The sequence below is a fragment of the Misgurnus anguillicaudatus genome, chromosome 16, assembly GCF_027580225.2.
Source record: "Misgurnus anguillicaudatus chromosome 16, ASM2758022v2, whole genome shotgun sequence".
Taxonomy (NCBI): Eukaryota; Metazoa; Chordata; class Actinopteri; order Cypriniformes; family Cobitidae; genus Misgurnus; species Misgurnus anguillicaudatus.
The window spans coordinates 11,690,304-11,702,651 of NC_073352.2; the positions used below are offsets into that span (position 1 = coordinate 11,690,304).

Below are 12,348 nucleotides of genomic sequence, written 5' to 3' on the forward strand. Positions count from 1 at the left end.
ATAGGAAGTACTCATTAGAGAAGTAACACTAATGACAGTAACACCAATGATGGTAACACCAACGACAATTTACAAAAAAAATAATATTTTAACAAAATAGCTGTCATTAGCCATGTGCCATTTCATCAGAGATGTAACAATCACATACTTATTCAGTATAATGTGTTTTTATGTAAAGATCTTAACACTCCCAGCTATAAAAAGAGTAACACTAATGACATCCAAAAAATCTAATCTCAAAATTCTTAGATATATCATGATATTTTAGACAAATAAGGTAAGACATCTCACAAACCTTTTGCCTTCCTCCACTGCACTTCTTCCACTAACCTCTTGACCCATGAAAAACTTCAAAGAGCTGATGCATTGTTTCAAAATAAAAGTGCTTTGGGTGGGTAACACCAATGACATAAATTTGGGGGACAAATATTTATTTGATATTATTCATATTAATAGTGTATTTTTACCATTTCAGTGTTGTAGTAAATTCATACAGGATTAAAGGTAAATGTAAATTTTATTTGTTTTACAAAAAACATGGTTTTAAATAATAAGAACACAGTTCAACTTCCATATGATCAAAGTGACAGGGCAATTTTCAGGACCGGACATTTAAAAAAAAGTTTAAAAGAAAATAAAATAAAATAAATAAACTCTCGCATCATTTTAAGGACAGTCTATATTTATTAAATATATATATATCATTATGGGATTATTGGGTCAAATTAAATGATTAAGGGGTCTGCAAAAGCAAGGGACAAGCATTTCCACCTTTTTTGTAGAATGACCCGACTACAACACTACAAGCACCACTCTTCTGAACAATGGTAACTACAAACCTCAAATAGGAGACACAAACTCTTCTAAATCTCAAAGATAAATGCACATTAAAAACTAACAAGTTTTTCTTTTTAGTTAAAAAACACATAAAAAAGCATTTAATTTCACATTTTACTCTTCAAATGCAGTCCTATGCAAAGCATGCTGGGAACTACAAGTCCACTCCTTAGTTATTTATGTTTACCAAAATCATTCTTGTAGTGTCAAAAAACTTTTTAAAAATTTAAGTGGATTATACATGATAAAATTAAGTTGAATTTACTCAAAGTAATCACATTTTTATGTAACTCATATTTTGGTTAAAAAACAATTGAATTTGAAATTTTTAAAACAGTTTATTCATTTTATTTTTGTTAAATCTACTAAAGCACAGACTTTTTTTACAATGAAGTTCCCAAAGCTGCCTGTATGTGGTTAGACCAGGGGTGGGCATCGAGGGCCACAGTCCTGCAGAGTTTAGCTTCAACCTTAATCGAACACACCTGAATGTCATTTCCAAACAGTCCTGAAGACTTCAATTAGACTTTTCAGCTGTGTTTGATTAGGGTTGGAGCTAAACTCTGCAGGGCTGTGGCCCTCAGGACCAGGAATTGCCCACCCCTGGGTTAGACAAACAAACAGCCCTGCCTCAAACATACTGTATTGGTAAGGTCAGCTCATACAATGATTTTTATGTTGACACAAAGTGTTTACATAGGGGAGTCAGTGCAATTTGCATTTTGAGTTAAATAAGTAGGCCTACTTTATCATTGGATTTAATTGAACAAAGATTTAATCTTAAGCGTTTGAGAATTGTTATTAGATTAAAACTAGAAGAGCACTAGGTTAGTGGCAAAAGGTTCATTTCACATACTGGGGAAAACAAAATGTATAGTCAGAATGTACCGTAAGTTGTTCTGGACAAAAGCCAAATGCATAAATGTTAATAAAATCCCACTTAACTCAAATAAACCAAATTTTTACCAGCATGTAACTTGATACCCCTGTAATACCTGTAAGCAGACACAAAGTATATTTTCTCATTATTTACAACACTTTGTGTTGTTATACAGATGTTGTTATTTGCTTGGCCAAATGAGTCTCTGTTTACAATGTTCTGGTATTTAATAACTCTAAGTCTTTGTTTAAATCCCTGTTTATCTGCTTGTATCACTGTATAATTTGTCACCACCTCCACAATCATTAAAATTAACTTGTGGTCTCCAGGAATAAACTAGAAACCAGGGTATGATTTCTCAAGGTCTCACAAAAGTAGAAAAAGAACATTTTCACGGTAAGACTTGTAATAATTGGCGTCTTAATGTGAGACGCGCTTTGATTTATTCCTTTCATTTCGTTCCGAGTTCATCAGGTTTGCAAGCTCCTACAAAAAGAAGTGCAACTGCTATAGCCTATACGTGTTTCATCTCTACGTGTCTGCATCTCGACCGAGAGCTGGCGGTCGTGTCGTCCATCACTCTGATCTGTGATGAAGTGAAATCATTGCGTGCCAGCTCACCTGATTAGGTAACCAATGGTCTATTCCCGCATGTTCTTCTCTTTAGGAGAACTTTGACAGCCCATGCACTCTCAGCTCTTTCTCTTAGTTTCTCTTAGTTATTTCTCTATTTGATTCATTATAAACACATCTGCTCTTTGTCATAGCACCTGGACACCAACGCGTGGGACCATTAGCTGCACAGCCTCACACACACACACACACACACACACACACACACACACACACATAGTCGCACCTTGCAAAAGAGTTATTGAGAGATGTTTGGTATCGCAAAGACTCACTCATCAAACATATGAGCCTCCTGTTTGCCAGTGGGCTTATGGTGAAGGCGTAATATTTTATCCACAATAGTTTACACACACAAACACATTTTCTTCCTCTCTATGTTCAGTTTGGCTGTTTTTTCCACCATTTTCTTTATCTGTATAAACATGTATTAATTATGAGATGCACAATGATATTGCTCTTAATGGACTGTCAGTCGTATCTTTCCAACCAAGTGCTCTGGTGTTTTATTTTTGTCTGTGTAAAATGAAAAACTGCCAAGTAAATAAAATGAGTTATCAAAATTTTGGAAAATTAGGGAGGATGGGGTGTGTCCACTGTCGCCCCTGAACCCACTCCCATAGAAACACAGAATTTTAATCTACTTTAAATCACCTCATGCTTATAACTGCTTTGATGTTGTTGTTATTGTTAGTATTTATTTATTTGAGGTGTGCATAGATGCATATATTTGTTCACAGTTTGCAGTCACTCTAATGAGGCTGAATTGTTTGTTTGTTTTTTGTTTTGAATTGTTTTGTGTCCCACCGTGGCATTGTTTATGGACATGCATGACCAATGAAGATAATTGTTTGCATAAAATCCTTTGTGTTAGCAGCATAGGTTTATTCTTTTGTTTTTACTTCCTTTCTGCCTCATCCGTCACTCCAGCCTTGTGTGATTTCATGCCATAAATCTTCTCCTATAGGGATAAAAAGCGCCTCTTTTCTGCTGCTGAATATATGTTCACGTACTGTATTATATTAATAATCTTATTTATTACTATTGTTACCTTTGATGAGGCAACATTGAGCAATAAAGAGTAGTAAAACATTTAAAAATGATTTCTTTTAGAGAATTACAAGCTTGTGGCCGAGAATATAACAATGGGATTTATGGACTCTTTTCCAGCTACAGGAGTAAAGAGCACAGGAGAGCAATAAATCACCAGTGTTGGGATCTGTTCAGGGCTTGTTGGCCTCGTGGTCTCTGCTTTGTTTCAGAAGCACATTAGATTCTTTATGTTTTTAGTTTTGAAAACTTTGTGATGATTAATTATTACTGCCTAAGCTATCAGACTCTGTATAGCTGCTTGTGTTTGTGTATAGACGGTTTCGGCAGTAACAACATAAACAGCTTTTGTGGAACAAACTTAACTTCCGGTAAACTTTCACAAAGAATCAAAAACGATAGAGTTATTTTAGAGTATTTTATTTCTGATAACAAGCAAAATAAATAACAAGATTACCTAGTTCAAATCATAGCTAAAGCATATCAAAAACGACTTAACTAACATTATTGTGTAAAATAATGTAACTATTTTACAGACTGGCTGCCAAACCTCCCTTTACATAGCGTTGATGTATGATCGCAGTCTCCCCTTGTCTTTAGGAAACCAAAACGTTTCTTATTTTCAACGAGGTATTTGTTCACAAGCCAGACCATTAAAGGGACACTTATTTTTGAACTCCCCTAGAGTTAAACATTTGACTTTTACAGTTTTGGAATCCATTCAGCTGATCTCCGAGTCTGGCGGTACCACTTTTAGCATAGCTTAGCACAATCCATTTAATCTGATTAGACCATTAGCATCACGCTAAAACGAGTTTCAATATGTTTCCTATTTAAAACTTGACTCTTCTGTAGTTACATCATGTACTAAGACAGGCGGAAAATTAAAAGTTGCGATTTTCTAGGAAGATATGGCTAGGAACTATACTCTCATTCTGGCGTAATAATCACTAGACGAGAGCTTAATAAACTTATTTTTGTGAAAACCGACATTTATTTAATTGTTTAGTCTGTCGTTATTAGCCTGTGCACATTCCGACTAATTTTTCTTGTCAGTTATGGGGAGAATTCCAATTGGAAGTGATCATCCCTATGCCATATTCCCTTTGAAGATCAGAGCCCTTTATTGTGCAGAGAGTTGCGCAATTGTGTGGGCACTAAAAATACACTTGTGAAAACAACGTCATTTTCTTTTTATCTGGGACGAAAGTTTCCCTTCTCGAAGTGGCACAAAAACATAGTTTGGAATTCATTCATGCTCTCTCTCGCCAGATCTCTGGCTCTGATCTCTGGCTCTGTCTGTTCTTTGGCTTGGATTTTGAGTAGCCGGCTCGCTCAGCCGGTGCAGCCTCTCCAGAGCGGCTGCACGGAGTTGTGATGACGAAACAGCTTTTCGTGATTGGTCGCCTCACTGATGACAACGATCACGTGCGTTTCAAGATTAATCCAACCTTTAGTTCCACTAATAAACATTATAAATTCATGTTTTAAAACAAGAAAAAACATGTTAATATGCATAAATATGTTATATTGTGCCTTGTAATAAAATAAAAATGAAAATAACAAACTCTATTGGTATTTTAATAATACAGGTTTGTTTCCCGTTATTTTCGGGTATACAGTATAAGCAGCAATTCAAATATTCAATATAAAATGTTTCTGGTTGCAACTTTTTATTAAAAGTTTTTTTTTTATCAAATTCAGCATCTAATTCACTTAATTCGCGATTAAAAACAAGGAAACACGGCGCACACGTCACTACGGCAAGCAGCAGGTGTCCAGCTTGACGGCTCCGTCTTCAGTTCCTCCCTCGACTGCAAGCGGCAAACCTCGCCGATCGGTCTGCGCAGCGCCGGACGATCTCGAACAGACCTATTATTTGATGTGCTGACGTCAGTTTAACTGAAACAGTAAGTCACAACATAACTATTGAGAAGACCCTCCCCCTTTTTTTTAAATAACCAATAGTGTATCATTTATGGCACAGTGACATACTAGGTGTTTCTCAATTTCAAGGATACTTCCTTGGCAGGACTAGTCCTTCCAAGACGAGGCTCCTCTTTAGAAATTAGAGAACACGTAAATGGAACAGGCTAGCAAGTGCTCGTCATCGCGTCATTACGTCAGTGAAAATGTGTGCTTTCGGCGCTGCACGCAGAGGATTGTGGGTGATTTCAGAGCGCGAAGGCTACACATATGCATCCTTTCCTGTATATGGGATATTTTTCGAACGAAGGATTCAGTCCTTGGTTGAAATTCCAAGGATCCTCGACATTGGAACAGTCCTTCGACGGATGTCGATGACGTAGCATCCTCAATATTCTGCCTTCCGGGGATCCTTCCTTTACATTGAGAAACACCTACTGTAACAAAATGTAGAGGGCAGGACGCTTCAGCATCTAAAGAGCATTTGATTGGACAGGAAATTCGATGAGAATCTGAAGGGGGTGATGTCATAAAAATTCTAGATTTTATTAGCGCACGTGTCAAACTAAATTTTAAATGCTTATATTTGCTGTATGAAAATTTTGTCAGTGTTTTGGACCATACCAGTTTATATTTATTCTTAAGCCTAACGTATTAAGACTACAAGGAAATTATAATTTTATGGGGGCTTTACAGTAAAAGAGACATATTTCTGGGTTTAGGTGGGAAATATACTAAATCCAAGCTGTCTGAAACGTAGCATTTATGTTTATATTTAAAAAGGGTTTAAATAACAACATTTTAATTACTGTTACAAAGAATTAATGTATTTTTTGGCCGCAAGACTGAGACCATTCAATTGCATTGCAAAACCAAATAAAGTCGGCATGTCATTTAAAAATAACCGTTGTGTTTAGCTGAAGTAAGTCATGCATATTTGGGATAAAATGAGGAAGCGTGAACTTTTGGTTGAACTACTTCTTTAAACATTATATACACCCTGTAGATGTCGCTGTGGGCTACCCCGCGTGAGTAAAGCACGTTGCTCCTCCAGGTTCCCATAATGCCTAGTGTTTACCTCCGCTTTGACAGCGCAGATGCTGCATACTGGCTCTTCTAGTTACCGATTAGACACCTGCTTATATCGCGCACTATTGCGTGCACCGGATCATCACAAAACACAACAGAGTTCAGCAGACAAGCTTCGGGGATCTTCGTCAGCTTTGGACTGTGTTTATGTTCGCGGCAGTGGGGTTGACACTTCCTCGCGCTCCATCGAAGGTGCAGGCGCAAGCGAAGTTATACACGGGGCATCACTGACAGACGCGTAAGTTTGATTTCTTATGCATTGAAACTCAGAGCTAAGAGCTCTCATTATCAGTGTTTTATTTCGGTCTTGTGATGTGTATTGAAGTGGTTTCATTCTTTATGACGTGCAGGCAGTGCATGGTGTGTACACAGCAACTCTTGTGTCACTATAATAAGAAGAACGCGCATCGTTTAAAACGTTATGACGTACTTAATAAGTTACACGGAACACACATTAAGTCGACTTTAAAATTTATGAGAATGTTGTTAGGAGAATGTCAGCGTTTTTTACTATTTACCAGATAATGAAGTTTTACGCTCTTGGTATTAGCAGTCAGTCGTGTCAATAAATCAAGCTAAACGAAGTTTAAAAACTGTTTGCAAGCTTTTTTTTCGGCATTGTGTAATTGCAATATTGAATCATTAATCATGATTTTACAGAACTAAAAGTAACGCAGCAAGTATGGTAGTGTTGGGCTATGAAGGAGTGTTGTGTTTGTTATGAAATATTTAACTCCTCCCACCTGTATGACGTCAGTAAGCAACAGAGTCCCTGCTGTAGTGTCATTTCTGATGATGAGATATTACTCATCGCATATTGTGTCATCAGAACTCTTTCATGCATCATTTGCATCAGTCATTCCCCCTCATTTTCAGCCGTAAACGGTTTCTGCTGTTCATAGTTATTTCAGCTCTACGTTAAAACATTTCTCTGTGTTCACTAATGATTTAATGGAGACATTTTTCGTTTCTCACTTGGGCTGTGTTGACATACGTAACAATAATTATTGCGTTTGTGCTTTTTAACACATTTGCCTTTATTCGTTCTGTCAAAATTAGTCTTACTTCATTTTTGTTAAGTTTGCCTTAGTTAATAATTTTCCAAAAAAGTTGAGAAAAGTAATTACAAAGATGTTACAGATCCATTAAAAATGTATGTGCATGTTTATGCATGATACATTTAATTTGTTATTTAATAATATTATTGTTTTGACCATGTAAATCTTTGTTATAGGTATAATAATAATAATAATAATAATAGGCATTTTTTACCTGCCCTGCTGTTCTGTGTGTCTGACTTTTCTGGCATGCAGGGGTATTTTTAGTGCAGACTGTATGGAGTGGTGCAACGCATACGAGTGTCAGTTGCTGCACCAATAACACGCCTGTAGTGATTCACACTGGATGCTGCGTATCCTAGCAACATGAGCACAACCACTGTAGGGTACCAGTGCATGACAGTTCAGAGGAACAAGCTGATGAACGATGTTTGTTTGTGAACTTGTCAAAGTTTGGGGGTTTTAGCTTTACAAATGCACAGCTTTGAGTAGAGAGGTTGGTGCAATAGTGTGCAAGAATTTGAAACATATTTGTTGTCAGTGTATTAAAGAGAAATAGATTTAGTACTGAATTTAAAAGAAATTGTGCTTTGTTGTTATATCAGCATCATTTCTCTTTCTATTTAAGGAAATAGTTCAACAAAAAAAAAATGAAATAATTCTGTCCTCATTTCTTGCCTTTGTGTTCTTACAAATCTATGTGAATTTATTTTTATGGGGAAAAAAATGAGGAATGCATTTGTTTTTGTTTTCAATGCAAAAAGCTTTCAATTAAGAATGAATGATTTTTAGTGAATAAATAAATTTGATTTACTTTACACATAAGGCTAATGTTGCACGTGATTTTGCTTGTTTGCAATTAGCTTAAGATTAAAGGTAAATGACTAAAGTAAATATAATGTAAATGTGTGATACACCCCAGGATGAACAGTGGCAAGAAAAAGTATGTGAACCTTTTGGAATTTCATGGTTTTCTGAATAAATTAGTCTTAAAATGTGATCTGATTATCATCAAATAATAATTACACCAAAAATTCGGATCTTTCATGTCTTTATTACCACATTCTCACATTATCCTGAAGAGTTGTCTGATATACTTGGGAAGAGTGCTAGGTGATAATTCGATAACAATAATTTTTCAATATAAATTTCCTCGGTAAAACAATAATGACAGTTCGATAAGTGATCGTTAATGTTTATTATGCACTATGCGTAATGCGGCCGCGGTGCTTCCCGAGCGCACATACTGCGCGCCTACATTTGAAATAATGAACTTGAGCGCACAATAGACACAATATGTGAATCACCGCTTCCACAGTACCTGTGTTTGCGGCGTCATCTCTCCAAAATCCAAAATAATTCCATGATATAGCTGAAGTGCTGTTCATTTTCACCACAAGGTCTTCGTCTGTCTGACGACACATTTTCCTCACTCTTCTCTCCTTCCTCCGCCATCGTTTTTGCTAACAGGCACAGCGTTGCAACTGACACCTCACGAATCAATCTGAGCGTAGCTGACTTGGGGGTTCCCCTGATTGGCCTAATAGCATGAACCCGCAAACCATGTCTTCAGGACTAAACGTGATAGGTCAAACGTTTATTACATGCGCTTACCGTTTTTCCCTTCATTCATCGCGTCAAAGCTGTCTGTTGCGATGTGTTCATCGCGTGAGTTCATAGCGCGATGACGATGAAAATTCGATGTATCGTTCAGCCCTAGTCTGTGACGTCAAATGCTCAAGCTTCATACAGCGCGAGCTGTCCCCTTATAATTTAAGTCAAGCACTGTTTTCTTCATACAACGCAAGCTGCACGTTTATCAGGCGCTTATTGTAACTGCACAACCAGCTATATAACATGTGTTCATGTTTCACTTGTAAAAAAACACATTATTTTTCACATAATTGACTTATCTGTATAGTGCTGTTTTCACTGCTGATGTCTTCCTTGTTCTATGAAGTCCCTTTTTCAGAAATATGTATTGAGTTCTGATTGTGTAGTTTGTTTAGCGTGATGTGATTCAACAGCAGCTTAGCTTAGCCAAAATCGTTTGAGCTTAACTGGCGACTGACGTATTCCTGTGGGTGGAGTTTAATCAAAAACTGTTTTATTGATGTCATTAAAGCAGGAAGTAGAGGGCTGTAGTCCAAACCGTCCGTTCGCTGTAGGCTTTAAAAGGTGAAGTCTCTTAAAGAAAATATATCGCCTGGCAGTGAACTTTGAGCTTTATCATTTTGCAGTTATTATTTATGTTCTAACAGCAACATTACACAGTAACTAAAGTTTGAAAAATGGGATCAGGAAGAACGTGACCTTTAAAGCAAGGCAGCGTTGCCAGGTCCTTGGCCTTTCGACAAAGTTCTGAATTGGGCTACTTTAAAACAGTTTCTGCGGGTTGATGGTTTTTTGAGGGTTAGAAATGGAGGGATTTGGTTCATTATTTGTTGGTACTTGGAGTGTAAATAACCATTGGGATGCTTTTGGACTAATTTTGAATGGCAATTCCCTTGGGCTGGCTTTGTTACATGGATGTGGCAACTAGGGGTGTAACGGTACTTGTATTCGTATCGGACCGTTTCGGTTCACGGTGCACACGTGCAACGAAAGGCCGAATGCAATCTTTTATGTGCGCCTGTGCGGAACATAATACATGGGTTTCCACACGAACATATTAAGTGTCGTAAGTCTCCGTGTTCAGCGCAAATCTTCTGTCAAACATATAACATAATTCGGCCCGCAGAAAGATTTTTATTTAATTAGTTGTATATTCGTTTGATTATTGTGTCTAAAAAAAACATGCGTGTCTAAAAGCGCATGTTAAACGCGTGTCAACGCGCTGTTTTGTTCTTTCAAAAGTGCGTGAGAGGATGCACGTCTTTCGTTGCTACGCAATCATGAGACGTGCTTTCTGTGACAGCGAGATTAAGGAATGCGTGATCAGATTTTTCATCTGCACCTCACGTCAATCATATCATTGTCACAATGCGATCAGCTGGTCGGGACAGAGAAGAGCTGTAACCCGGGCTTACTCAGCTGTTACTCAGCTGCGGAGGGGTTCGTTAGTAAAGTCACAGCTTACAATGACGACACAAGCAAAGATTAGGAGAAACTTGCAAAAGATCAAAGATGGCTATGTATGCAACTCACTAATCTTAAAATGAGTGTATAATAAGTATATCATCATGTTGCTTGCTATGCAGTTACACATAGAGCAGTAATATTATTTTTGTACAGAGATGGTACATAGCCAATTCAATTCTGTGAGTTAAACAATCCAAAATAAATCAAAACAGAACATTTTTGGTGGCAAAATGTAGGCTAATAGTTCATAAATGTATTCAGGAATTGAATTTGTTAGTTTAGTGCAAGGTTTAAGTAGAAAAAGTTTAAGAGAAGGTTAAGAAAAGAGTTACCTACTGTTATAAAATAATGTAAAAAAGAACTTTGCAGTAGTATTTTATTTATTCTTTTTTCATTTTATATATATTTTGTATATTATATTTTAATAAAAAGTGTTTAAAAAAGTGTAAACAAATTGTAAAAAAGTTTATAGTAATAAACAACCTGCAGTTTAATGTTTGCATTTTTCCCTTACTGTACCGAAAATGAACCGAACCGTGGCCTCAAAACCGGGGTACGCACCGAACCGTGATTTTTGCGTACCGTTACACCCCTACACCCTGACATGACAATTATGGAAGCAAAAGCGCAAACGAATGCTGGTTAGGAATTTAATTTCCTTTAATATAAGTGAGTTTTTATCCGTTTAATTGTTGTTGGTTTTTATAAAACTAGTATGATCCATAAACTAAGCATCTATTTAAAGTATGGGGTAAATCTAGGTTTTAATTACTGTATGCCACTTTCATATCATATGAATGATTTATTTTGTTAATAACGGATAAGGTGATTTTCATCAAAAGATAAAGTTGAAGATTAAAATGAGTTTATTAATCTGTGGCAAAATTTCCTCAGCACATCCCTAAAGAATCAATTTGTTTAATTTATTTATATTTTGACATTTAAAAATGTTTTACTATTTAAAAGCTGCACAAACTTTTTTTTTTAAGGCATAAAATGTCAAAATCAAAAAGTTTATATTAGTAAAACTCCGTATTAGCTACAAGTAAAAAATTTATGAGCAAATATTTATGTTTTATCCAAATAGTCGATTAATCGAAAGAATAATCACCCAATTAATCGATTATGAAAATATTCGCTAGTTGCAGCCCTTAAAAAAGTCATATGGTTTTGGAAAGACATGAGCTATTCCTTTGACTGCCCCCTTTCGCCTGTGTTTACTGCTGCTTTTGTTTTATCGCAGCACTGTGTCCATCTTTCTTTTCCTCTTACCCGGCATGATCTCTTTCTCCAGGTCCCATACAGATTTGTAACCTTCAACAAAACACTAAGCTCTTCTGAAATGCCCTGGCTTCACATCACATACGCCTTATCTGTGGCGTTCAAGGCATTGTATCGCTGTCTGACGATATGATATTGTACAGCGAGCATTGTGTCTCCAGGTTGTACTTCTCCGTTTGCACTGTAGTCTGTTCCTTTGGCCCTTTATATCCTAACTCTGCTCTTTTCTCTGTGCAATGAAGACAATGAAGGCTAAATCCTGGCTCAGATCTGGCCTTTCACTAAAGGAAATAGGAGATCAACAATAACTGTTTTATTTCTCTTGGCCTATTTCTGCTTGTTTGCTGTTGAAGTGTAGTATACTTGATAACACAATATAATATACAAGATAATGAAACCTTTATTCTGACATAGACGCACTGACCTTTTCTTTACCAGATAAGTTTAAATCCCACTAGTGTTATTTGAACAAAAAATGGTTTCATTTGGAAAAATTGTTTAATGAGGAAGCTGACG

General features: G+C 36.6%; 1 protein-coding gene across 4 annotated transcripts in view; it reads left to right on the plus strand.

The window, feature by feature from the left end:
* The first annotated feature begins 6,343 nt into the window (after positions 1-6,343).
* Positions 6,344-12,348, plus strand: part of enox2 (ecto-NOX disulfide-thiol exchanger 2) — a 360,171-nt gene continuing 354,166 nt past the window's right edge. For 2 of the 4 annotated variants that reach the window (XM_055178984.2, XM_055178983.2), the window contains exon 1: positions 6,348-6,650. The gene's annotated coding sequence lies outside the window, so the exon portion shown is untranslated. Of the gene's footprint in view, positions 6,651-12,348 lie in introns of all 4 variants that reach the window. The other 2 variants (XM_055178988.2, XM_055178987.2) reach the window with 2 other exon arrangements.